Source organism: Lepidochelys olivacea (assembly GCF_965140295.1).
Source record: "Lepidochelys olivacea isolate rLepOli2 genome assembly, chromosome: 10".
Lineage (NCBI taxonomy): Eukaryota > Metazoa > Chordata > Testudines > Cheloniidae > Lepidochelys > Lepidochelys olivacea.
Window position 1 is genome coordinate 15,413,435 of NC_140420.1, and position 27,581 is coordinate 15,441,015.

At 43.0% G+C, this 27,581-nt stretch overlaps 1 long non-coding RNA gene across 1 annotated transcript in view; it reads right to left on the bottom strand.

The window, feature by feature from the left end:
* The window catches only part of LOC311527676, a 73,793-nt gene extending 47,837 nt beyond the window's left edge, over positions 1-25,956 (bottom strand). The window contains exons 1-2 of the long non-coding RNA XR_014713416.1: positions 25,870-25,956; positions 8,553-8,585 (exon numbers count right to left, since the gene is read on the bottom strand). This is a non-coding gene — a long non-coding RNA (uncharacterized lncRNA). The remainder of the gene's footprint in view (positions 1-8,552; positions 8,586-25,869) is intronic.
* Between the last annotated feature and the right edge of the window lie 1,625 nt (positions 25,957-27,581).

Consider the following 27,581-nt stretch of genomic DNA (forward strand, 5'->3'; position numbering starts at 1 on the left):
TCAAATGCTACAACAGAGTTGACTGACCATGTTCTCCTATAGCAAGAATCAGTCCATGCCCAGAATTGCCTGACTTAGCAGCTTGTAGATTTTAAGCAAACACCCTATGGAGGTAGACAAAGATGACAAGCTGATTACAGCTTTCTTCCCCATCTCAGCATCTCTAAAATAAGACTTTAGATGTTGCCATTTTTTTTGTAAATACAAATATCTGGTTTCATTATCATCACTGTTTCTAGCCCACTAGCTTGACTGTCATAAAAATAGAAACCCCCATGTCTTTTCCATTTACAAATACATCTAGATTAATTTGCATTCTGAAAGCTTAAATCAAATATTTTAAGACCGGACATGGAAAAGCAGTAATCCACTTCTGGGCTGAATTCCAAATAAATAAATAAAAGATTTGACATCAAAGCAATAAACAATAGTAACGCCAGTTACTCGTTAGAATTTCAGGTCTGAAAACATGACTGACAAATGCTTTAATAAAAGGCTAAAGAATGCCATGAAACCAAAGTGCTCGTTGCTCTTCAAGCTTTTCCTGCTTGTTTAGGCAACATCACTGTGATGTGATGATCATTCCTGAATATATTCACAGAGTTCTAACGTACCCAAGGGCTAGAGTTCTTTTAAATAAGAGTCATTGAGGAAGACACATATGAAGGGAAGAGATGTTTCCATTTCATTTGTAACTTGCCTGTATATTTTAATGCTAGGCTATGGTTAATTCTTTTTCTGATCTAAGAATAAGAAAGTGTTGTTTTTCAAGGGGTGAGAGAGACTGTATCCCTTGCAAACACTCAGCTATTCCTTCGGGATAGATTGTGACTTTAGGCACTGCCCTAAGCAAGGGGTGGCATGTAAACCGCAACACCACAGGAGGCATTGTGACTCACACACACATACTTCTGAGTCACAATTCCTCCTCTGCTTTCCTCTTCAAGAATTCGGAGGAAGTAATTCGCAGCAGACCTGCACCAGTAATTACTGCCTGCTGGGGATTGGGAATAGCGAGGTTCACTATTACCAACCTCAAGCATTCAAAACAGCACAAGACAGGCCCCCCATAGAAATCATGACATTGGCTTAAAAAAAATATCACAGGATGTTTTAAATGATAAGTTTGAGGATTTTTTTATTTGCCTTCTGCTTTTTGAGCCATTAGGGTCGGGTTTTCAAGCTTTTCTTTGTAACTATGAGGGATTACCTTCTCCTCCCCACCGCAAACGAAGGTGGAGCTTCTCATGTACTCACCTCATTCCAGGCTTTGAGAAAAACAACCAGTTATCACAAGACTCAAAATAAGAATCACAAGAGTTGAAACTAAGGCTCTGCCTGTTTCCACTCACCTCCAGCTAATCCAAGGAGGAAGTAGAATCATAGAATATCAGGGACCTCAGGACGTCATCTAGTCCAACCGCCTGCTCAAAGCAGGACCAATCCCCAACTAAATCATCCCAGCCAGGTCCTTGTCAAGCCTCACCTTAAAAACCTCTAAGGAAGGAGATTCTACCACCTCCCTAGGTAACCCATTCCAGTGCTTCACCACCCTCCTAGTGAAAAAGTTGTTCCTAACATCAATCTAGACCTCCCCCAGTTAAGCTGGTGAGTAGCCCCGCCAACTCCTACATGCCCAGATTCAGGGTCCAAATATCCCCTGAAATCCACTTCATTTCACAATCTAGACTTTAATTAGGCCCTGATTACAGGTTTAATAGGACTCCTCATAGGTGCAAGAACCTATAGGATCATGCCTTTACATTATTTGGAGAACTTAAAGAGCCATGACCAAAATTAGCAAGTCAAAACATGTATCTGATCTTAACAGCAATCATCTTTTTTCCCCCTCAAGTGTCCACGTGAGGGAGTGAGGTTTAGTGGTTAGAGCAAGGAGTATAGATTTGTGTTAGTATATTATAGAGGATTTGATGGTTTGTCTTGGACTCACCAAAATAAAACATTGTGAACCAAATTTTGTTCTTATTGGCACCTATGAAATCCCAAAGTCTAGGGACGTGCACAGAAGTGACAGAGGATATAGATCTCCACCAGTAATTCCTCCTTATCCCCGCCACTTGTGCCAATGAGTTGAAGCCCTAATGGGGCCAAACTCTGCTAGGAGTTATAATAAACATTCTCCACAGTTGTACCTCACAGCACTTTTCATAGGAAGAGCTTCAGGGCCCAGATCCTGAAAGGTATTTCAGCCCCTAACTCACATTGAAATTGTGGATCTGGGCCCAAGTATTTTGCAAAGCTAGCTAAATATTATTAGCCCTATTTTAAAAAGAAGGGAACCGAGAGGCTGAATGGGCTAGTGGTTAGGGCACAAACCTATGCTTTGGGAAACTGGGTTTCAAATCCCTGCTCTGCTACAAACTTCATGTACGACCTTGGGCAAGTCCCTTAGCTTCTCTGTGCCTTTTTTCCCTCTCTGTTAAATGGGGATATTAGCACTGCCCTCTGTCAGTACAATGGTATTTAATATCTCAGAGATAATTGTAGAGAGGTTAGGTGATTTGTCAGGGGGCAAAGCCAGGATGTATGCTTAGAAATTCTACCTTTCAAGCTCCTATTAAAACTACTAGACCACACTGTCAATAGGAAGGGATCCATGTAACCGAGAGTAGGATTTGATCCACAATTATGTAAAAATTAGAGAATTGGTCTGAAATCGAAAAGATGAACGCCAATAGAAACAAGTACAACTCTTAGGAAAGAAAAACTCAAATGCCCAAATACAAAATGAGGAATAACTGTAGAAAAGGATCTATAAGGGTCTATAGGGATCACACATTCAGTATGAGCCAACAATGTGATGCAGTTGAGAAAAAGGGTAATATTCTGGGGTGTATTAACAGGAGTGTTGTATGTAAGACATGGGAGGTAATTGTCCTGCTCTACAGGCTTCTGGAGAGTACTGTGTCCACTTTTGGGTGCCACGCTTTAAAAAAAGATACCAAGAAATTGGAGAGAATCCAGAGGAGAGCCACAAAAATGATAAAGGGTTTAGAGAATCTGACCTATGAGGAAAGATTTAAAAAAAAATCTGGGTATGTTTAGTCTTGAGAAAAGAGGACTGGGGAGACCTGATAGCCTTCAAATATGTTAGGGCCACCATAAAGAGGACTATGATCAATTGTTCTCCATGTCCATGGAGGATAGAACAAGCAATAATCAACTGAATCTGCAACAAGGGAGATTTAGATTAGATATTAGGAAAAACTTTCCAATTTGAAGTTAAGTACTGAAAAAGGTTGCTAAGGAAGATTGTCTAACCTGTTCTTGAAATCTTCCAAGGATGGGGATTCCACAAACTGTGGTCTAACAGGGATGGTCTGTGCATGTTTGACCCTGCCTCAGAACAGGGCAGGGCTAGACTATAATCTGGCCTCTCACGGTCCCTTCCAGTCCCACAGTTCGACCATTCTATGAAAAACCCAGTCAGTAGATCCCTGCAATACAGCTCTGCCAATACCTAAGCAGTTGCTAAGTAAAGGCTAAACTGCCAGATGAAATGTTTGCCCTTATGCCTTAGCGTCTCTCTCTGGGGCACCAAAGTCAAATCTTACCAATACTTTATACAATTCAGGAGTTGTATTCAGATTTGATGTGTATGAGAGGAATAATGACCCAAAATAGCATCTACTACAGTAGATGACAAAGAAAAAGCACACACAGGCTGCCTTTCATGGCCTTTCTTCCTGGAGTAGTACACAAGCCTTCCTGCCAATTGGTAATGAAAATTCCTTTACTATCTGCTCAGTGCTTACAGCCCTGGTTTCTCTGAGCCACACCCCCCAATATGTTTCTCTGATTGATTTTCCCTTCCCCCACAATCAACTTCAGTGATGATCAGATTTTAGATTGTAAGCGATGTAGGTCGGGGACGATGTTCTTTGCAAGAAGTGAGGAGGGGTGGGAGGCAAAGCAAAAACAGCATACAGCATGTCATCGTCAGAACTCACTGAATGAGCTAATGCACTCCAAGGCTACATGCTCAAGATAGCCCTGATCCTGCAAGCTGTTCATGTGGGCAGAGGCTTACATAAGGGAGTTGCACATGGCTATCGGATCGGCCCTTATTGCTTACACCATCAGGGCCTGAGGGTTGAATAGTATTGTAGAGAGGGGGCACAGAAGAGGCGGCTGGGGAGTGAGCTGGGATGCAAAATAGTAGGCAGCCAGAAGCACAGACTGAAACATGTTTGAAAATCAATATGTAGATTTTTTTTCCCCTCCCAAGAAATCTAACCATAATATTTTTTTTTTAAATCTATTTTCCTAGCTCCCTCCCTCCCCCATCACCACACACAGATTTTGTTATTCTTGCAAGCTCCTGTTTGAATTCTGGAATGGTTTGGTTCAAAATCCTTTCATGTCTCACCCGGTAGAGCGCCGGATGATTTGATGAGCTTAATGTAATTAATGGACAACACACTCATGGGCTGGGTCTCAACAAGGAAGGGAGTTGTGACCATTCATTTTTCTCTCCACGCCTGAGAAGATGGCGAGGAAGACCAGTAGCAGCTTACTTCCACCCATCCCAACCCACCTGGCAAAGCAGAGCTTCTGTCTACAACCTGCTACAGCAAAATGGGGGAAGAGTGCCTTTAAGGATGATAGTAGTTTCCTTATTTCAAGCAAACTTTCTTGCTCAGGGCTAAATGAAAGTAGCCCTTTCTGTGATTCCTTACTATGGTCATACGACCACCTATTCTTACAAGAGTTTTAACCTAGCATTACAGATATAGGGTTCTTTATCCCCGTTGTTTGCTGCTTATCCATCACTAGTTAGAGCATATCACCATCAGATGGAGAGATTTGTCATGTAATGTTCTATTTATATTTATACCATAATAGCTATCGGTGGTTTGGTGACTAATGCATCTTCGGGGGAAGAGCAGACTGGATAGAAAAGTTGGTACCAAGTGAAAAAAGTCTGCAGTTTGATTTAGACAGTAGTTTTCCCCAGATGTTATTTTGATGGAATGTCTTAATATTCACAACTGGTAAAAGTTTGCAGCAATGACAACAGTACAAAAATTATGTGGCTCAACGGATATGCCAACTCTTCCCACTTGGCTTTTCGAGTTACTGTACCAGGACACATCTGTGACTACGTCATAGCGAACAAGATGTTCTCAGATCTACAGATAAACAAGACTAAAATTTAAAACAAAGAGTAAACCTATTTGGTGGGCAATGATGCGTTGCTGCCTGAAACAGAATATTGTTCTCACACAATTATCCCAACTGACTCACACCCTACAGCATCTCTTATGAAACAAAAAGCATGACAGCACTTTCTAAGCCCACATCACAGAGGAATTATGTTCCCTGCCAGAAGGTTCCCAGAGGACAGGAATGTTCAACTTTTCCCCATCTGTGACCCCCAAACCACCTCAATTTGTTTCCTTGTGGCCCCTGTCCCAGAATCCTTTGTATATATTTTTGATCCAAAAAGACTAAAATGCTATAGTACATCTGCAGAGAATGAGGGTGTTATAAGTAGTATTTTTTTATAAATATTATATGCACCTCAGATTGTGTGAGATATTCTCTTTCCTGAATGCATAGAGTTAAATCAAAGGAATGAAGGAGAGAAGGCTAAATAAAAATAAAAGCCCTGAGGAAACAGTAGGATGGTGGTTTATTGGGGAATACCCCCTACCTAGCTCTACCCAGGCTAAGAACAGTTTACTCCTCTGAAGGCTAGCCCTACGGTGAAAGGGGATCCTAAACCTTAAAGGTTTCAGAGTAACAGCCGTGTTAGTCTGTATTCGCAAAAAGAAAAGGAGTACTTGTGGCACCTTAGAGACTAACCAATTTATTTGAGCATGAGCTTTCGTGAGCTACAGCTCACTAAAGATAGTCAGAAAGGAGGGGAGGCTGGCCAGGCAGTGTCAAATGCTTGCAAGGAAAGAATGAGGTGTAGGAAATATACATACAGGATTTTTTGTTATCTTGACCTTCTGTCCTGTGTACTTTGTACCTTTGGGCGAATGAATAAATACTTGTTTTTAAGACCCTGGGTTGCTGCAAATTGATACTGTCACATGCTCCCGAGTGGAAAAGGCTTATAGGTGCCAAACTGAGTCTGTCCGGATAACAGAGCTGGGAAACGGGGGGCTGCAGCCCAAAGATCCAATTTAAGAGTGGATTGAACAATGTGACTTAGCTTCTGAGCAGCTTTGCTCTGCAGTTCAGTGGCATCCTATTGCTTCAGCTAACATGATACAAAGTGGCATTTAAATACACCTTCCATTTAACCTGAATGAAATTTGGTTAGTACCCCAATAGACTTTAACCAGATCTGTGATTGATCTATAGATGAAAGTCGTGCTTGATGGCAGTCATTAACACCTTCCAGCCTAACAATATCTGAGTAAATCTATTAGGAAAACTGCATAAACCACACTCTTTAATTTTCAGTTGCTAAAGCTTTGATCCTGCAAAGCCTTACACACATGTAGAACGTTACAGTAGAATCGTGTGTATTTGTAGACTCTGAAGGATCAGCGCACACAGACAAATATGCAAGCAGAAGTGTTGCAAGATTCAGAATTGAAAGCAATAAACAATGCTACATCTGTAACATCAGAAAATAGCTTCCAAACTCAAGGTTGAGATCCTCAGACATACAGGGTGAAACCCTAGCTCCAATTAAGTCAATGGGAATTTTGCCTTGGACTTCAATGGGGACAGGATTTCATCTACTACCTCGGATGGAAATGGAATTATGTACTATTGGGGAGGCCTTCTGACCTTCACCAAAATTATCCATATCGTACACATGAAGCATGCATTACACATTCAAACTATGTCTGATCTTATCTCCCTGTCTTCTTTTTGCCTCCAAATTAGTGTTTGTCTTCTCACCTAAAACCTTGTTCCTTTCTTATGCTAATCTCATTGCTTAAAGGGCAGGGAGAAAGAGAGAATGGTGAGATTAGGGTCCATGAGACAGCCCAATTTAAAAAGCATCAGGGGATGTCTACATTATGCACTGGATCAATGGGAAGCGATCGATCCAGCAGGGGTCGACTCATCACATCTAGTCTAGAGGCGATAAATCAACCGCCGAGTGCTCTCCTGTTGACTCCTGTACTCCACCAGAGCGAGAAGCGTAGGTGGGGTCGACTTACCACAGTGAAGACACCACGTAATAGATCTAAGTACGCTGACTTCAGCTACGCTATTCATGTAGCTGAAGTTGCGTAATTTATATCGATCCCGTCCCCCTAGTGTAGACCAGGCCTCCGATGTACCATATGTGAAGTTGGTTTGATTTTATCAGACTACATGCTTTAGTTCCCTTGGGGAAAAACAAATCATTTAAATTTTAACCCTGACTGAAATCTACAAAAAAGACAAAAAGCAAGTGCAAGTTTTGGTTTGTTTGAACACCAATTTTGGTTCACCAACTCTTATCCTCAAGAATGGAGTTCTCAATGTAAGTTAAGTAAATAACAAGAGAGACATAACTGGGTTTTCTCAGCATATAATAGCATTCCTGAAGAGCACCAGCTACTCATATTTCTGAACAGAAAGGAAAGTTCTCAGGCCCAGGTTCCAGTCTCTCTTTTTATGGGCCTCAAAACTCTTGGACCTTGACCCAGTGCTCGTTTATGTATCTGCTTTAATTGAAGCACCTGTTACATGTGTATTGCAGGTTGAGGGGTGGGGAGGAATGAGGGAGGCTACTGGCCAATTGCTAGTTGAAGATAATCAGCTATTGCCAGTTTGCCCCTCTTCTATTGGCAAATCCTGGAACCTGTAGTTTAGTCATTCAGCATTTTCTGACCCACTCTCACCAGCAGCAGATGGGAAACTCAGCCCTTCCTTAAGGAATTAAACCTTCACCAACCCAAATTTGCAGTTTTCCTGGAAGACAGTGTTAGAGCTCCACATTTTTTATAATAAATTCATCAAGGACCTGGTCATAATATGCTTTCCTATCTGATGCAGCTGGCTCCTGGTGCACTGTACAGTGTATATTACAACAATTAGATGGGTATCTAGCCTTTCATCTAAGATGAGTTTAGGGTGTTCTTCCAAGGCCCCATCTGTGGCCTTTGCAAAACCCCCAAACAACTGGCACTCTCAATTTAAATTGGAGGAGGAGTGAGTTGATGATAGCATTGCAGGTCCACGCTGAGGTTCACTGACAACACTTGTGCTGAAATATTCACAATGGGTCAGATTCTGGTCTCGATTACACTTGAAGTCAAAAGAGTTTCAACAGATTTACTCTGGTATAACTGAGATCAGAATCTGGTCCTATATGCCTGGCTCAGGCTAGTGGGGCTATTTCTCCACCACCTTGCATCATCATTTATTCCTGTGCGGAGGATATGTAAAACTGTACCACATCAGAATCAGAGCACTGACTTTATGAGGGTGCAAAGTAATGAGTGATCAGGTCCAGTGTTTTAAGTCTCTCACTTTCATGAGTATTTAATGCACTTATTCGGGGGTGGGGGGGGTAGCGGAGGAAGGAGAATATTAGACATTTAAAAATATATATATTAAAATAATTTAAATACCTTGGGAAAAGAATCTGTGCTGATGGGCTCTTTCTGAAAGAGGAAGAGAAAAACTGGATCATTATGTGGAGTCAGTCAGTCAATTTACTAAATCCTTAACAGACGTAAGAAGCTTAATCTGTCATCCCCTCAACCTCTAGTCCTTGTTGCCTTGTTACTTTTAGTGACAGCCACTATGAAGCATAGTGAAGGCTGGGAACATTAATCCATACTGATTTTTTTTTTCCCTCTCAAGTATAACGTATATTGTACCTGGGGAAAAAGGCTACATAATGATACATTCAAGGCCAATGATGGGTTATTTAAAGTTTGTGAATGACACCTTGATATTATACGCCAGATCCTCAGCCAGTCTGAGCTGAAGACCATACAGCGATGCGGATTTACACCAGCTAAGATCTGGCCCTATGTTTTTAATTCATAAAGATGACTGGCAAAGGCTATTTTTCAAAATTGGTTTTATTTGTAATTTGTGTTACTGTTTCATGCAAAGCACTTGAGAAAGTTTCTCTGATTTTCCATCTCTCACACAAAGTCTGGGCCTTAGAATTTTATTACAAAGAAAAAGTTTTTTGAGAGGAATTAAAATGTGAAGACTGAAGTATCATTTAGATTCATTTTCCAATGCAAAAAAAGAAAAAAAAAAATCAAAACTTGGTTCCAGTGACAGTATTTTTCCTGTGAAAGTCTTTTTTGTTTGTTTCTGGTTGTATTGCAGATTGAGACTTTAGAGTATGGGAACGTTCTCAGATAATTGATCTGCCTCTGCACTGCCTTTAATAAATTTGTAATAATTTTACTAATGATCTAGAGTAATTGTCAATGCCTCCTGCTGCAAAAAAATATTCTGTGTTCTGTTTTATCATGCATGCAACTAATGCTTTATGTATTTTCATTTATTCAGTATTTTATTTTGGGAGATGTTCAGAAAAGGAGAATTTTTACAAATTCCTCCTCTGTGTTTCTTATGCAGTAAGAGAAATTCTCAAACTCCCACCACAATAATACTTAGTATTTCCACAGTACTTTGCAAGCATTACCTAACCTTATCAATCTTGCAATGCCACCAGTTACAATTTAAAAGTTTGCACCAGTATTACACGTACAGGAAATCTCTCCAAATTGTATAAAGTTGATGACCAGCAGGGGTCTTGCATGCACACCAAGTATAGTAAAAAGAAAAGGAGGACTTGTGGCACCTTAGAGACTAACCAATTTATTTGAGCATAAGCTTTCGCGAGCTACAGCTCACTTCATCGGATGTTCACGAAAGCTTATGCTCAAATAAATTGGTTAGTCGCTAAGGTGCCACAAGTCCTCCTTTTCTTTTTGTGACTACAGACTAACACGGCTGCTACTCTGAAACCAAGTATAGTAGTATCCCTGTACTGAGATACAGGCATCACCTCTTGGTCCCAATGAAGTCAATGGGGGCCACAGAAAAGGTAAGCTATGCATTTTCAAAAGCTGCCTTTCATTTTGGGCACACAACTTCCAGGTGCAGTGGACTTGGTTTTCAGAGCCACTGAACATCTGTAGCTGCCTTTAGCTTCTGTAGGAGCTGTGGGTATCATCACTTTTGAGAGTTGTGCCAAAGTATCTCAAGTTGGGAATCCCTTTTTTAAAAATGTGTGACAGGTTGGGTCACAGAAACCCCCTTAGGAACTGGCACCTGATGTGCTGGGACTACCTCTGAGCCTGTTTTCCCTGGCAGCTTGGGACTTCACTGCCCTGCATGGTTGTGCCAGACACACTAGCCTGCTACAAACACAGATCCAGGTCTGAACCACGTCCCCCAAAAGCTGCAAGCTTAACTGAGAACAGCTTAAGAAGTGCTCCTGTCTCCAACACCCAGATACCCCAGTTCCCAATGGGATCCAAACCCCAAATAAATCCGTTTTACTCTGTATAAAGCTTACACAGGGTAAACTCATAAATTTTTCGCCCCCTATAACACAGAGAGATATGCAGAGCAGTTTGCTCCACCAAGAATTATTAATTCACCCAGAGCAAGTAAAAAGTGATTAAATATAAAAAATAGGATTTAAATGGTTCCAAGTAATAACAAACAGAACAAAGTGAATTACAAAGCAAAATAAAATAAAACACACAAGTCTAAGCCTAATACAGTAAGAAACTAAATGCAGGTCAATTCCAACTTTGTCCCAGGGAATGGCAAGTTTATGCTACATCACTGGTTCTTTCAGCTGAGAATCCCTGTACTTCTGACACATTCAGTACCTGCTCACCATTTCTTTGATTTAATTATTTATCCATGGCCAGAATATAACTTCTCTCTCTTTTTTGATTTGGTCATTCTCAGGTGCCCTTGTATTTGTTCCAATATTTTCCTTATCACTGTGGGAACCACGATCTGTGTCCCCTTCAGGAGCACTCCTGAGGATCATCAAAAGTTCATTTTTATAGCAGGTGGGAAGCACTGATTTTCCCTCCTTTACTTATCACTTGTATCACTGTTTGTAGCATTTCACCTTCACCTATTTCTGACTCCAATTAATCCCCTATGCCTGGAGATACAAGACATTTATATGATGTTAACATGTGTTTTTACTGTTTGTTCCAGATCATCAAGTTGTATATTGTCAGATAGAGCATATGTTTTTGAGAGTAATGTCTCCCATTATTAAGTACCATCCAGGTTGGAACTCCAGGGTCAAATCATACTTCTGTATTTTCAAAAGTAGCCACTCTATACTTAGTTGTGCTTCCTCAAGTCCTGTTTTGTATATTGCGTTCAGTGGTCTGTCATCAGTTTCTGCTTTGAAGCTACGAGCCCAGAGAAAGAGTCATGAAATCTTGTACATCCATATACCAGACCGAGTGTTTCTTTTTCAGTTTGGGCATACAACTTCTCTGCATCTCTCACAGCCCTAGATGCAGGAGACTGGCAACCAAGCAGTTCCATGACACTGTAACAGTATTGCTCCCAGTCTTCTTTTTGGGCATCTGTGGAGAGTTTGATGTCTTTCAGTGGGACAAAAAATTGCAGCGTGGAGCTGATGTCAGAATGTGCTTTAAATCATTGCACTCTACAATCCATGCCCATTCAGTGACCTTGTGGAGACGTCGTCTTAGGCGAGTTGTGTGAGCTGTATAGTTAGGCATGAATTTGCTGATGTAATTCAATATGCCCAGCAACCTTTGAATTTCCTTTTAATCTTCAGGTCTCAGCATGTTCAGTATTGCTTGAATCTTTGATTCACGGGGCAAAATTCTCTTGGAGGTCAGCCTCTCTCCCAAGTAGGTTTGGGATGGATATTTAGCTTTCTTCATTTTCTTGTTATTAGTTCTTGTAATTTCCAGTACTCTCCTCAGTCATTCCTGAGGTGAGATGGCAGTGCTGCCCCAAATTGTCATGTCATCTGTGTATGCTTTCACACTTGCTAGACGCTCTAGCATCTGGCTCATTAGACAGTGAAAGACTCCTCAGACTGCCTTTTGGAGTACGTTTGGCTCCAGAACTAGCTACCAAATGGCGTGTTGAAAGTGCAGACCCTGGAGCTTTTCCGTGTCCCCAGGGATTTGCCAGAATCCAGCCCGTGCTGAAAAATTTGGCCCCTGACATCTCAAACAGTTCACTTCTTGTGGGCATACATAGGAGTGAATCCAAATCAGCTGGTTCTTCCAGTCTCTGAATTATACCATTTGCGGTCATGTTTTCTGGTTCTTCTTTTAGCCCCTTTAAGGCGTGTGGGACTTTTTGTGCAGCGTGTACCACAGGGTTCTGCATTTTCTCTTAACTGTAGCTTGTACGTTACTGGGAGGCACTCATTTCCTGTGAATACCTCTTCATATGTTGCTATTAATACTTTCTACCTGGTTCATGTGGTATACCTTGATCATATGGCAGCCCCCACTAGAGTGCTTTTCTGAGGCAGGCCACAGCATGCCTGGTGTACCTGCCTCACTTTCCCCTCTCAGGTAACCCAAGGACTTCACAGCATCCTCTCTTGCCTCAAAAATATAACCCACCCTTGGGGTTCTGTAGCATGGCAGCGACTCACCCCTGCGGCACCTCCTGCTGGTCGTGCAGGGAATTAGCATTCCAGCCTCTGGCGCGCCCTCTGCAGGCCAGTGTCCAGCTTGCCGCTGGCCCCCATGTGCCTCCCAGACCCCAGGGCCCCTTTTACCTGGGGTGCTGCCCCCTAGCAGTAACCCCACAACTCACCCCTCTACCCCCACCTTGCCTCAGTCTATGGCCACTGCCAGTCATCAACTAGTCCCCATTCCCTGGGGCCAACTCCAGTGTAAATGCCACTTATCACAGGTAAGCGGGGGTTGGACCTGCTGCCTCTGCCTACCCGTGGCTGCCCCCTGCAACCTCAGTACCTAGTTGGCCTTATTCTAGGCCTGCAGCCTGGGGGGTTTCCAGGCCAGAACTCCCCAGCTCCTCTGGCCTTCCCCCAGCCCTGCTCCACCTCAGGTACTCTTTCAGCTTCCAGGCAGCCAGGCCCTTCTCCCTCAGCAGGCTAGAGGGACAGTCCCCTAAGCTCCTGGCTTCCCTGGCCTTTATAAGGCCAGCTGGGTCTGTTTGGGGCATGGCCCCAGCTGCAGCTGCTCCGCCAATCAGCCCAGCTTTTCCCCTGCCCCAGCCCTCTCCCAAGGCTGTTTTAAGCCCTTCCAGGCAGGAGCAGGTGACCACTCCGCTACAGGTTCATTACAAAAGCTGTGTGCAAACTGTCCAAAACATAAGTCCCAAAACATAGTCCATTTTCACCCCACTGCAAGTAGTCCTTAAAAGCCCAAGACATCTCATCCATTGATGGAACACGTAGCATCTTTGTAGGCAGTCTTCTGTCCCTCTGCCAGGGCAGAGACCCCACCCTTTCCAGCTGAAGTGCAACCTGCTATTCCCAGCAGGAAACCCCCACCCCAGCCCCAGCCTCTCTACTGGGAAATCATCCCAACCAGGGAAGCATCCCTCACTGTTCCCCTGGGTCCAGCTCTCCAGCATATTTCAGAATATAAGTCGCCCTGCTGCTCCTCTGCCTTTAGCCCTCCCTGGCCCTCAGCTTTGGCTCTCCAGTGTAGACATCAACAAGCAACTACCCCTGCTGCTCTCTGGTCTTCAGTCCCCTCCAGCTCTCCATCCCTGGCTTGGGGAAGTCAGCCATCAAACCCCTGCTCTCCTGCCTTTCTCCAAGATCCCCCACAGGACCTTCCTGGCAACTCTCACCTTCCCTCTTCCTGACTGTCTCCTGCTGTCTCTGACTCCAATTCAGCAAGTCTCCTTCTCTAGGGCTTAGGTCCTCTCTTTTAAACCCAGTTAGAGTGAGCTGATGAGTCAGAGGTGCTCTGACCTTTCTCCTTTTTAAAGGACCAGTGCCACCCTGTGACAACATCATCTTCATGTTTGTAGGCCCAACACTGGTTGCTTGCCTCTCTGTACCACCACAAACACCTGTTTTATCCTTTTCATTTTGTATTTAAGTGTCAGTGTGTACTCCCCCAAAACGGGAATCGTTCCTCCATTATGCTCTTTCACAGATACTTTTGACTCTTCCACTTTTACATGCTCCCCACAGTCTGTCTTTTGATGCACATTTAAATTAGCCAATCTTCTAAGTTTTCAGGCTCCTTATTATGCAGAAGAGCAGCTTTTCCTCTATTTGACAAATCCCTTTTTTACACTTAATACATGCCCTTTCCTGCTTTCTCAGCCCATTTTAGCATAATGGTTGGGTTTATTGCTGTTTCTACATATTTGCCTGAATGTTGGGCATTCCTATATTCATGCAGGTCGCCACATCACTGGTGTGGTTTCCTACTTTCCATGTTTCTGTCCTTGGCCAAATTAATTTCTGTGCGCTTTTCCCATGCTGGATAACTATAGTACTCACAATCATCAGCTGTGTGCCTTTCTCCAGGCTTTTTATTTGTGTTTCCATTTGTTCTGCTCGGTATATACACATTGCTCTTTCTAGTATCGGATCCATATCCCTTAGTAACCATTCACAGATTTTTTATTGTCACACCCCACGACAGTCTGGTCTTTAATGAGAGAGTCTTTGAATACACCAAATCCACAGGAGTGACTTTTTGGTTTTAAGTCCGTGACAGACTCCTCTATTGTTCCCCCTTCATTCTGTGTTCTCATCCTGAAAATCTCTCTCATAAGTAACATTTTTCCTAGGGACACAATGATCCTCAAATGTTTTCATTATTTCTGCAAAGCTTTCCCCTCTCTACCCATCACAATCACAATATGGAATGCATTGTATATGTTGGGCTTCTGTGCCTACCCCTGTGAAGAGCACAGCAATCTTTTGCTCATCCTCCAGTTTATTTGCCCCCAAGGCTTTCATATATAGTTCAAATTATTGTCTGAACCTTTTCAGGGCATAGTTAGCATTTCCCCTGGTTCTCAGCGCTGGAGGGGGGAGGTATGCGCAGTTGCACAGGCTCTGTAGCAATTATTGCAAGGTTATCTCTCACAGGGTGTTCCAGCCTGCTTTGCCTTCCACTTCTGGTACCATGTACAGTAGAACCTCAGAGTTACAAACACCAGAGTTACAAACTGACTAGTCAACCACACACCTCATTTGGAATCGGAAGTACACAAATCAGACAGAAGCAGAGCCAAAAAAAAAAAAAACAAATACAGTACAGTACTGTGGTAAACTAAAACAATAAAGAGAAAGTTTAAAAAAAGATGTGACGAGGTGAGGAAACAATTTCGGTGCGTGTCATTTAAATTAGGATGGTTAAAAGCAACATTTTTCTTCTGCATAGTAAAGTTTCAAAGCTGTATCAAGTCAATATGCAGTTGAAAACTTTTGAAAGAACCATAACGTTTTGTTCAGACTTATGAACATTTCAGAGTTACGAACAGCCTCCATTCCTGAGGTGTTCGTAACTCTGCGGTTCCACTGTAGTACTGCAGGCCCTTGTCAACAAGATGCACAGAATAAAAGTAACAAACTTCCTCCTGCTCTGTGCATCTGCAGCCAGGAGCGGAGGAACCGCCCTGAAAGTGAGGGAGGGGGCTCTCACCGGCATCCATTCCCCCTGAGGCCCCGCCCCCCACGCTGACCCCTCTCCCTGTGCTCTCACCCCACCCTTTCCCCCCAAGGCTTCGCTCCCACTCTGCCCCTTCCCCCCCAAGACCCCACCCCGCATTTGCTCCTCTCTGCCCCTCCCCCAGTCGCTCACCCTTATGGCCAGTAAAAAGTGGGAGGACTTCCCCCTCCCACTTTTAAATGCGGGGAGACCCTGTTCCCCTCTGTTCCAGTGCCCCTGGCTGCAACCTATGACTGCCCTGCTCTGAGTTTCTTTGTTTCTGCCCCCGCAGGAAATGAAAGACTGCATCTAGAGTATATAGGAAGTGGGGCATCGCTATACTTCGCAGAGGATGTACTCTACAGCACAGCTATGGCCTGGTTCCTAACTGGCTCCTTAGCTGCTCACTCTTTTTCCTCATGGACTGTGGACCACATAGTGGGCCTGATTCTAGGCTTGCCTGGACGGCTGTAAATTAGAAGTTACCCTATGGAAGTCTGTGGAATTACACTGGTGTGAATGTGGTGTAAGGGGGTGGAGACTCAAGGCCCATGGGCAGTGGGTATAATAGGCAAGGGGAGGCATTGCCTCCCCTAGCACAGCCATCCTTGCTGCCCAACACCTGGGCCATGGTGCCCCCCACACACACACACACCTCTTCCCCTCCCTGCTCTGACGCTTCCCCAAGGCTCCCACAGCTTCCTGCTGCTTGGGATGAATCTTCCTCCTCTCCTCTCCTCCACCCCATCCACTGGCCCCCTTGCAGGTCCCAGCAGCTGCCGACCATGTCTCTCCTCACCCCCTGCTTTCTCCAGGGCACGGGGGTGTGTGAGAATGCAAGCAGGGAGTCGGTGGCAGATGTGGGGAGTGAGAAGGCAAGCAGAGGGGGTCCCTGAGTAACTTTACACAGTGAAAAAACCTTCCAGAGACCCAGTAGCAGAGATCACTGAAACTGTTAAAGAGCCATTGAAGTGGTAATAAAGCCATTTAACAGGCATTCGCCAACGCCCAGGAAGCCTTTGGCCACTTTCAGCTGGCTTTTATATTGTAGGAAAATGCGTTATTGGGGTTAAAAAACAGTTTCCAAATAACAACTCTTCACTTATTCTCGTACCCAGAAGTAACTGCTAACCTGGCTCAAGGAGGAGCTGACTTAGCCAGTGAGTTTATTTCTTGATCTAGTCGTTTTATTCAAACCCAGTTTAAGGGCTTGTCTACACTGCGAAGTTGTCGACAAAACTTTTGTCTTTCACGGATACTTAAAAAAGCCCCCCCCGAAAGACAAAAGTTTTGCCGACTCAAATGGCAGTGTAAACGTGGCTTTCTTAAAGCTAACGCGCTCACGGGCCTGGAAGTATTTTGTCGGCAAAAGTGCCAACAAAGTACCGACAAAGAGCGTTCACACATGCTGACTTGTAGCCACAAGGCTGTGTCAACACAGCCTTGTCACTAAAAGTTGCGTGGTATAGACAAGCCTTAGGGTTTGTCTAAGTAAATGAGTCTGGCAGGGAATTCTGTGTAAGAAAGGTGATTAAACTACTGCCTGAATGCAGTCTGTCAATGAGAAGCACTTTTTCAAAAGGAGAGATTAAGCTTCAGGTTGGCGCAGGTAGCCTGGCTTTTCGTCTCTCTCTATACAGCATACGCCGAACTCCCTGCCGCACAGAGGAGAATCTATCTGGCAATTGAGCCTGTTCAGTTCCCTTGGGGAATGTTATCAGTGCTTTAAGATGAAAATGGGAGAGGGTGTCATGGCGGGGCGGGGGCAGCAGCTGGGTGAGGAGGCAAGCGGTGAGCACAGCAGGTGGGGGTCTTGTGGCAGGCGGGGAAAGGGTCTGGCTGGAGGGTGAGGAAGTGAGCAGCAGGTGGGCTGGGGAGGTGGTGAACAGAGGAGGGGATTTCAGGGTCAGTGAAGAGGTGAGTGGCAAATCAGCAGTGGGAGGGGCCGGGGCTGTGGGCAGAAGAGACAGGACAAGGAGCTTGCCTCCCCCCAGGAGAAGTTTCACCTACTACCCATGTCAAGGCCAGAGAATTTGGGGAGGGGGATAAAGGCAGTTACAGTAGGGGGGGATGGGAGGATACCCTATACATCAATCTCGCCCATGTACCTTCAGAGCAAGTTTTGCCCCAGTTTTGTTCTCTTCTGTTCTGTCCAGTAGGGGCACACAAAGGCCCCAAGCAAATAACCTTACAAGGTTAAACTTGTTTTGATGCACTGGTTTCAAACAGTTCTGACAATGTCATCAGTCAGTCGTTTCCATGATCACCAGATATACATGTGTTTTAGGAACACTTTTCCTTCAAAATACTGGAGAGCAAGTTTTTATAAATTGGAGCTTTGGGACCTGAGGGGTTTTTGTACTGCTGGTAGCAGTGACAAGGAATACAAATGTGCTAGCTTCCCTGACATCAATTCAGATGCCATCAAACCCATGTCATGGTGAAACTTTCTGCTGGTTTGTCCACTTAACAATTCTATTCCTTTTAGTAGAACACAGAATACCATTATACAATGTAACATTACAACATATTGCGTGTTGGTGTTCTACACCACAAGAGTTAAATTTTAGTCAGGAAAAAAAAAAAGCCTTTATTTGAAGATGCTACTTCCAACTTACATCCAAAGTAATAGTGCATCAGTGTGGATATTCGCTAGTGAATGGGTGGAGACCAAGGTCACTGCAATTGTAGCCGAATAAACTTGCATTTTGATGTTATTTCATTTGATTTTTGAATATCTAAAAAAGTTTGTTCCAGGGTCTAGGCCCTGCAAAACATTTCTTCTAAAAAATCCAGACATATAAACCAGCAAAAGTAACCAATCCAAAACCAATTCCCAGCAAATACACCAGTGAATTACCAGAGGAAAAGCATACACAATCTCTGTTGAATCCAGCCCTCCTACATTTCAGTCTTCCCCCAAAACCCAAGGGTCAGATTCTACACCTTTACTTTATTTATGAAGTAAGGAGCTGCTCAGTGCAAGTCAGGGTGGCAGGATCTGGCCCTAAGAAAACAAATAGGTACTCTAGAGGTCAATACTCTGTATCCAGGCTGGGAAAAGAGGGGAGTGAATTCCAGTGGAGGGGCCTTCATGGAGAACGTTCTGCCAGCAACCCTCTACCGTGTGGAACAGAGCTCTCCAGAAGTGGTAGAGACTTGACCCTGCAAGGTGCTGAGCACCTTGCCCCTGTTCCAGCAAAACACTTAAGCATGTGCTTCACTCTAAGCACACAAGTAGGGTCTCTGAGTTCATGGAATTATTCAGATGTTTAAGTCTGGGCTGGATTTGGGATGCATTGTTTGTGTTTATCATTGTTTGCCAAACATTTCCTCTCCCCATCCCACCCACCATGACTCCTCTTTCTCAAATTATGGACCTTTCAAAAGTTACTCTGCATGACAGGGGTAACCAAGCCTCCAGCTGATGGCCAATACTCCTTTAAGACACTGCAGCCACTGCTCCTCATCCCATACCTGCATAACTATTCGGTCCCACCAGTCTGTGCTTGTTTCCCTGGCCCAGAAGCAGTGTTCCACCATGTCAACAAGCCCAGCTGCCACCGTCAGTATGTGCAAATTGCTCCATTCCATGGCTTCCAGAATGGTTATTTGCATGGCATCACATTCTTCCATGCGGTGGCTCCTGGTTAGGCTCTGCAAATACTGCAGGACGAGGCGCGAGGTGTTTGCAATGCTCACAACAACAGTGTACAGCTGAGCAGGGTCCATGCTTGCCATGCTATGGCATCTGCATGAGTAACCCAGGCTTAGGCACAAAAATGATTGTTTGCCGTTGCTTTCAGGGATGGAGGAAGGGAGGGATGGAGGAGGCAAGTACATCATGGGAGGCTGATGATATGTAGCCAAAACAACTCGTGAAAATGTTTTTGTCCCATCAGGCATTGGGAGCCTATCCCAGAATTCCAATCAGCAGCAGGAACTGTGGTATAGCTTCCCACAGTGCATCGCTCCATGAGTCGATGCTAGCTGTGGTAGTGAGGATGCACTCCGCTGATGGAATGTGCATAGTGGGGACATGCAGCACTGGCTTTGTAAAATTGAACATTAAATGTTGACTTAAATAAATTCGACCTAATTTCGTAGCGTCGACATGCCCTAAGACTAAGGTCCCACTGCTGCTTCTTTTTGGCCAGCCACCCATTGTGCCTGGTGTCTACCAGCTGATGGTTTTGGCACTTGCCAGGCTGCCTGGTCAGGAAGTTTGTCTTATTGGCTCCACTGTGGGAGTAGACAGCAGAATTTAATGCCATGAAAAGGAAGGAAGAACAGAGAGAGTGTGTCTCACAGAAATGTGCAGAACCAGCATTCTAATAGCCCAGATGATGCATCACTTGCAGTTAAACAAGCATAACAAGAGGGGGTGCTTCATTTTCCTCTGGAATAATTCGATTCTCTCATTGCGATCAACCACTTTGCCTTCAGCCTTCCAAGCTGTCCACCTGGGAACCTGATTATTGCCTTGTGAAATGAGGCACCCTGCCTGCTATGTTTACTATCACTCCCCGTTAATTAGCAAAACTGGATGTGGAATGCACCCCTACCCATTATGACTAAACCTCACTCAATATGACTTAATTATGACTGTGTTAAAGCAAAATCAGTCGTCTAATCAAGTTTAAATTAAATGCATATTTAGGAATTTTAATTTTAGCATTCCCAGAAATGTGATATTTTGGCAATGAATTATTTATTTTGACTTTATATCTCCAGTATATTTTTTTTAAGGATAAGAACAGCAGCAACACACCAGCCCCCCAGGAAGCTAGGTAAATAAATTCAGACTCTAGTCAATAGCATTTTTCTAAATTAATATCTTCCCCACTGTGTTGGATGGCACACACTCAGAGCCGTCACAGTAAATGGAATAAAGAGCATTCAAAGCATACCAACAAAATTAAAATGTGGTTTTCCAGGATAAATATGGATTGAGGAATTATATATTACCAGCAACCCTCAGGTAATATTTACCTTTTTGTCTGCCTGGCTGAAATCCCAGAGGCATATTTGCTGTAGCATCTACTGTTTAAAGGCTAAGAACAGATATTTTCCCCCATTATTCGGGGTCTTTAATGTTTGTGAAAGGTGCTAGATTGACAGCAGAACCGATACAGCAAAGGTAGTAGCAATGGCAGCATCCCTGTTCTGCCCAGATCATGCACTATTGGGACAGATCTTCAACTATTTACTGAGTAGGGCCTAATTCAGCAAAACACTTATTCACAAGATTAACTTTAAGCAGGTACCTAAGTCAATTGAAGTCAATCGGACGTAAGCATGCGCTTAAAGTAAGCACCTGCTTTGTTGAATTGGAACCTTGATGTTGGGACCTGGGTTCTCTGGTACTAGGTTAGATCCAGATTCAGAAAAGCATCTCTATTTAACAAAGTGTATGCTGAAGTGAACTTAAGCAAGTGCTCAAAGTTCAGCACATGCATAAGTGCTTTACTGAAGTTGTCTTTTAGCTTGTCTGTGCTGAAGTTTGCCTGTTTATTACACAGATATAATAATGGTCCATTGGATTGGTGTGAAGCTTAATTAATGTAGTTAAAATATTTTGAGATTCTTGAATGAAGAGGAATATAAGCACAAATTGTTATTATTTTATGACATCAAAAAGTAACTAATGTCATTAAAGCTACACATATACATATTTAAGTACTATATAATTATCTACTCAGTTAATAATTAGCCATTACATTTGCTTGTGACTTACCCTCTGCCATCCTTACATTTGTACTGCTGCTCATAAAATGAAACATTTACCGGAAATGTCAAGTTGAATTTTCAATGAGGTCTGAATTTTGTACATCACCTGCTTTTGACAAACAGCAACAGCGACAAAAAATCAATGTGGTAGGACCACTGTGGTTTAGTGGCCAGCTTTCATTGAAAATAGAGTGATCTGCTTTCCGTTGTTCATCATAATACCCATTGAAATCATGAGGGGAACATACAAAATATGTAACAGGATCTTATTAATATTACAGGGGGATTTTTCCATCAGTCCTTTAAGACTCTGCAGCCTCTGTTAATTCTAGGTTATCTTAAAAAGGAATGTTTCAATAATTTGATGTTAAATCATGATAAAGGTTTGTGCCTAAGGTTCTCTCTCCCTGCATCCTGTCCCTCCCCACCCCGCTTCCCTGAGATGCCAAGCATTAATCAAATTCTACACTTGTAAAATAGTTTAGACAGTTTGTCTAAGTTTCAGACAAAAATACAATACAATGTCACATTGAAGGTACCTTCTTTAAAAAACACCCCTGCATGTACATGACAGATGAAGCTTATAGACACAACACGTCGGATATGGCTACACTGTAATCAGAGGTGTGACTACAGCTCAGATAGCCCTACCTGGTCTAGCTTTAATCTAACTAGCATGGCTAAAAATAGCAGTGTAGACACAGCGGCTCAGGCTGTACAAGCCCATCTGGATCCCTGAGTATGTATTCACATTGCTAGCCTGCACCAGGATCCATGCTGCCACTGGTTTTGCATCTATTTTTAGCCACACTGACTAGACTAAAGCTAGCATGGATGTGTCTACCTTAGCAGCAATCATATCTCTGTCTTCCCTGTAGACACACACGTAGTGACCTGTTTTCCCTTCTTTTCAACGTTTAAGGGTAAGAACAAATCTTTGCTCTCTTGAAAGGTTACTGAAAGAGATTGGACTCAAGCCACAAACAGTGGAATGGGATGAGAAAGTGTGGAGATGTGAAGATACAGATCAGCCCACTACAGAGATCTTGCCCAGACAAAGAGCATGGCCAGACCAAATGTGGATCTAAGCGTTCACAAAGTCTGGAGGTGTTCAGTCATGAGGATTTGGTTTGCATTTATCACTAGTTCCTGAGCTTTCGGAAGCCTATTTCAAATCAGGCAAAATAGTAATTTGTATTTATCATGTGGCTTTCAGTTGGCAGTCTCCAAGCACTCTACCAAATTAATTAATTAAGCTCCTCAGTGCATCTGTGAGGCAGATAATACTGTTGCCCCTTTTTGACCTGAGCTGCTAGACAAAGTTTGGGGATGTTCCAAATGGAGTCTGCGATTTGCTTTGATGCACTCTTGTTTATATAATGTTCAAAGTCCTGCTTTTCCAAGTGCAGGAGGAACCAAGAACAAAAGCAGCTGTTTCTTAGCTTATTGCCCCACATCTCTTCAGCCAACAGACCCAAAGCTTGCCCTCTCTAGCTTTTCCCATGCTCGCACTGTGCTTACAGGCAGCTTCTCAATTCTCTTACTACCTCTCAGTTTCCTTACACACACGCACATGATCACAATACCCAGTCAAACCCTCTGCATGCTTGTTTCTGGGCAGACACAGTTAGACCTTGTCTTAGGGGTGGCCTTTTCAGTGTTTCTTACAACCATCCAACCAACCAACCTTCACACATCAATTTTAACAAGTTTTCAACACAACCTATAACACGGTTTCACCCAATTCAGAATGTTATCCATTCTAAAGATGCAGACAGGACTCTGGGGCAGGGACTGTCTCATGTGTGTTTGACAGTTTCTAGCCCAATGAGCCCCAGATATTGTTAGTATCTCCAGATGCTTTGTAATACAAAAAATAGCTAAAAATAATAAGGAGGCATGAAGAAGTTAAGTTACTCATCACACAGCAAGTAGGTGACAAAGTCGGAACAGAACCCAGACATCCCGATGTTCATTTCCCTGGATTAACTATTGCCTTGGTATAAGTACTCTGTGGGTAACAGAAGCACGTTTAAAGACAAGAAAACTGCAGAGTGGGCATCTAATAATATATCCTGATTTACCTGCTAAAAGTTTAATTAACCCCTCTCCACCCAAAATGGTCACTCTTACATATTTTCCAATTGCCTTAGATAAAAATGCATTGTTTCCATAGTTGCAGGATTCCTTACATATTGCCTATAATAGGTAAGGAAAACTGGGATATCTATTTAAGGCAAAATTAGTCAGATTTTAAGGTTTCAGATTTTAAGGAGGACCACTATATTGCTCTTTGACGAAAAATATGAAGAGTATTATAGACTAGTCTTTTGCAGTCACTGTTTTAATCTAAACTTTATCCTCATACTTATTAAGCGATGATAACATGTCTGAAAGTAGCATTTAAAGTCAGATCTCCAATCATAATGAAAGAGAACTAATGAATAAACAGATGCAATCACCACACAGCCTGAGGATAAGCTAGTATCTTAGATAGTTATACTTATATCTGATTAAAATAGCTAGTTTTAGTATTCAGTTAATATAGACAATGTTTTTTATTATTTATCTGGCTTTTTCCAGGATTGTAAATCTTAAGAACTGACACTAAATATGTTTATAAAAGGCCAAGCCGGAATTTGGCCAGGATTTAAGAGCTAATATGGCTTTCTTTGAGAAAGAGCTGAGCTAATAAAAGAATAGAAGTAATAGTATGGCTCTAAATCCCAGGCAACCACCTACTGAAAAGGAGTAGGACTGAACCGGAGAGCACCACTTACTGATTGACCAGCACCATTAGTTCCTTGAGGGCTCCAACCAGCTACTGACCAAGCCTGAAGCTTGAGACATAAGGCCACAGCCTGAGGTGAATGAGTTGTGGGACTAAACTAGAGCTTTAAATAGGAAATGTGGTTGAATAAGAGAATGAAGATCCTGCACTTCATACAAATAAAAACAGTCAAATTCCTGTTGCATCTTTCACCTCGAATGAGCAGTGAGCTATTACTTACTCACGCTGCTTGACCTTATATTCCTCATGTCAAGGACTCAACAGTACACATTTAAGATTGACACTTCTTGTTTTCTTTTCATCTTTTGCTATTTGTTTGAGAAACTCATTAAATAGCTTAAAAGACCTTGTTCCACAGGACTGAAGGTCAGACTGTACCACATCCCATGTGAGTTTGGCTGTGTAATTGGATAAACTTGGCCTGCTTTTTAAAATTGGTTTAAAGGGACTTCAAAAGGAACAGAACACTAAGTGAGCCCTGGCTAAGTGCACAATTTAAGAAAGATCAAGCTGAATCTATTATTTCTGAACCAAAGCAGAGGGAACGAATTCACAGAAAAATTGCACACTTGCTAGCTTCACAAAATCTTGTCTGTTGAAAGGATGGCAATCACCTAATGGAAGTCTGGAATTTAATATTAAATAAGATCTCTATTTCCAGAGTAAATAATAGATAATCTTCCTAATGCATCAGAAAAATTAATTCAATCTTTTGCAGCTGTGTTTTGACCTGGGTAAAGCAATAACTGCTTGGGGCCACATCCCCTCCCTGGTGTAACTCTACTGACAACAGGGATTAATTTGCCTCATGGTATTTTAACGTGAATATGCATTAAGTTAAATTCACAATAGGTCTGATTCTGATTTTACCTGCTCCTGATTTCATATGAAGTATGTGGAGTTACTCTAGTGTGAAATGAATATACTTGAGATCAGAAACGGGCCCAGTGATGTGAGTTGCTGTGGCCCTGATCCACAAAGAGGCACCTAAACCAGTAGATTTAGGAACCTAAGTCCCATTTTTAGGCACGACTGTGATCCACAAAACCCCAGCCCTTCTTGGCTGCTACCTAACCACACAGGCACCTGAACTCACTTGGTGCCTAAAGTTCCAGGATAAAAGTTCTCTAGGTTTTTGCCTCTGGGAATGCAGACTGCCTATCACCCTGCTAAGCCCCAGAGCAAGAGGATGAGGGACTATAGAGGGAGTCTCATCCTCTCTGACCCAACTAGTACTTAGTTATTTAATTAAAGCAGAAAAACATCAATAGGAAAGATTGAGGAAGACAGAGGGGGGACTTGAACTGGTGGTCTCCCAAAATGGAGCTGAGTACCCGAAGCGCTGTGCTGATGGTTATAAGGGAGCTTCTCCCCCCACCCTGGCTGTTTTGTGTGGAGCGAGGCGGCCTGTGAGCATGCCTACCGGATTGTGCCCTGCACACAAGAAAGGCAGAGGAGCACCTTGTCTAGCCCTGTATCATGGATCACAAGCAGAGAGTCGCTGAGCTCCATGAGGGGGCAGGGCATAGGACACACCCCTCTCTTCGGCATCTCCCATGGTCTCGTTTAGACAGCTTTTCACCTAGCATGCTGGCTTTTGAGGATCACATTCTAAGGTGACAATCTCTTCCCATGCGTCATGTAGGGATCCTAATTCAGGCTCTGTGGCTCTCCTCCTATGACGCAGAGCACCGCAACTCCACTGTTGACAGGCCTATGTTTCTGAAGCTGGAGCTACTTAAATCCCTGTGCAGATTAACTGGAACATTTACTTACGTGTCAAATGAATTCTGTCAGGCAACGATCGTCGTGCTTTGCAAACTAAGCTGCTGAGAGGCCACCCCCATCATTCGTTGAAGTTTGACATCTACTGGAATCAGCACATTCAGCACTGACCATGAGTTTAAAGTTCAGGAGCAGTTTTTTCACCCCGTAGGAAATGTCTGCCTCACACATTCCCTATCAGAGCTCATACAAAGCTATATGATTGTGAGCCATGGGACTTGCCTACCCTAGAAAGTTGTACCGTTTTAACTATACCAATCTATTTAGCCCCCAGCACCAGCCCCTAAGTGTGGATGCAATTATCTCTGTGTAAAGATGGTTTACAACTGTGTCCATATTAGGGCTTCTACAAGTAGAACTATCTCAGTTAAAAAAACAAAATCAACATACCCCTAAACAACATAGTTATACCGGTAAAACTTAAGTACTTGGGTCATGAGGAATTTAACTGTCTACAAGTATATGAGGTGAAAACACCAAAGAGGGAAAGGAATTACTCAGAGGGGATTGGGGAGGGAAGGCACATAGATTGGAGTAATAGGATGAAATTAAGCTAAGGAAAATGTAGGGTGAATATCTTGAAAAAAGACCTAGCAGTGAGCAGGGCTGGCTGTTGGGATTCTGCTATCCTTAGCAAATGTCACACACACGCTAGCCTGCAGCCACCCATACAAACTACCACTGTGCATTCACCACCTTTAATATTTAACCACACTAGATCACCTGTTCTGCCTGTATGACAGAGCCAGCCCTGACAGTCAGACCCTTTTAAATCATGGCATGTATAACCATTTGCTTGAGCTGTTAAAGCAAGACTAGATAAAGCTTTAGTCAATATACTAAGTGAAAAATCCTACAATGAGCCTGTGGCCCTGGACTAGGTGACCACACAGATAGATCCGGTTAATCTTTAATTTCAGTGGTTCTCTCTATTCCATGCACATATTTTTTTGTGGTTGGGTATGAAGATTTTCCCCACTGAATTTTCTACATCTTTTCACATAGCTGGGATTTTGGTAAATACTGTCTCCTTCACAAACAGGAGTTATTTATGAGTTCATTTCTTCTGCACCACTTCATGAATCCTGGTGCAATATACCCGTTTTTCCATATGTCAAATGTCTCACTAGGGGAGGACTTTTCAGTGAATATTTTTGTGGATTCAGTCCTTGAAAGCACTAAAAAAATAAAGGGGTGCCCATTTTCCTAATCTGTGATACCTTGAACCCCAATTAACTGTCCCCAGTGTTCATTGTTCAGGCCATTTAATCAATGAAGTAAGTCTGTTTACCGTAGTCAGATGTAGCTCTGCTTCTGCATGAAACCAGGCTGGAGCGGAGACATAATTTTGTGGATGCTCTGGTTCAGACAGTCAATCACTTTATGGCAGAGACAGGACTCAGTTACCTGACAACGAACCCCTTCTCCTTTCGGCCATAGGACTAGCAGGAGTAAGGAAGGAGAAAAAGTGATAGTACTGAGTGTGACGTTTCACTCCATATCTTTATGAAAATATGCTTATGATATGAATGACATAACTGAGATGTACTGTATGCAAGATGGCTCATGTAAGATATCATTGGAAAGGTTATGATTTACTGAATGTGATTATCCAATGTGTATGCCTGTATCATTTCTGTATCTGAAGTTAGGAATATTGACTATGTATCTGTATTTCAACTATGCCTCTTTGGGTGACACCC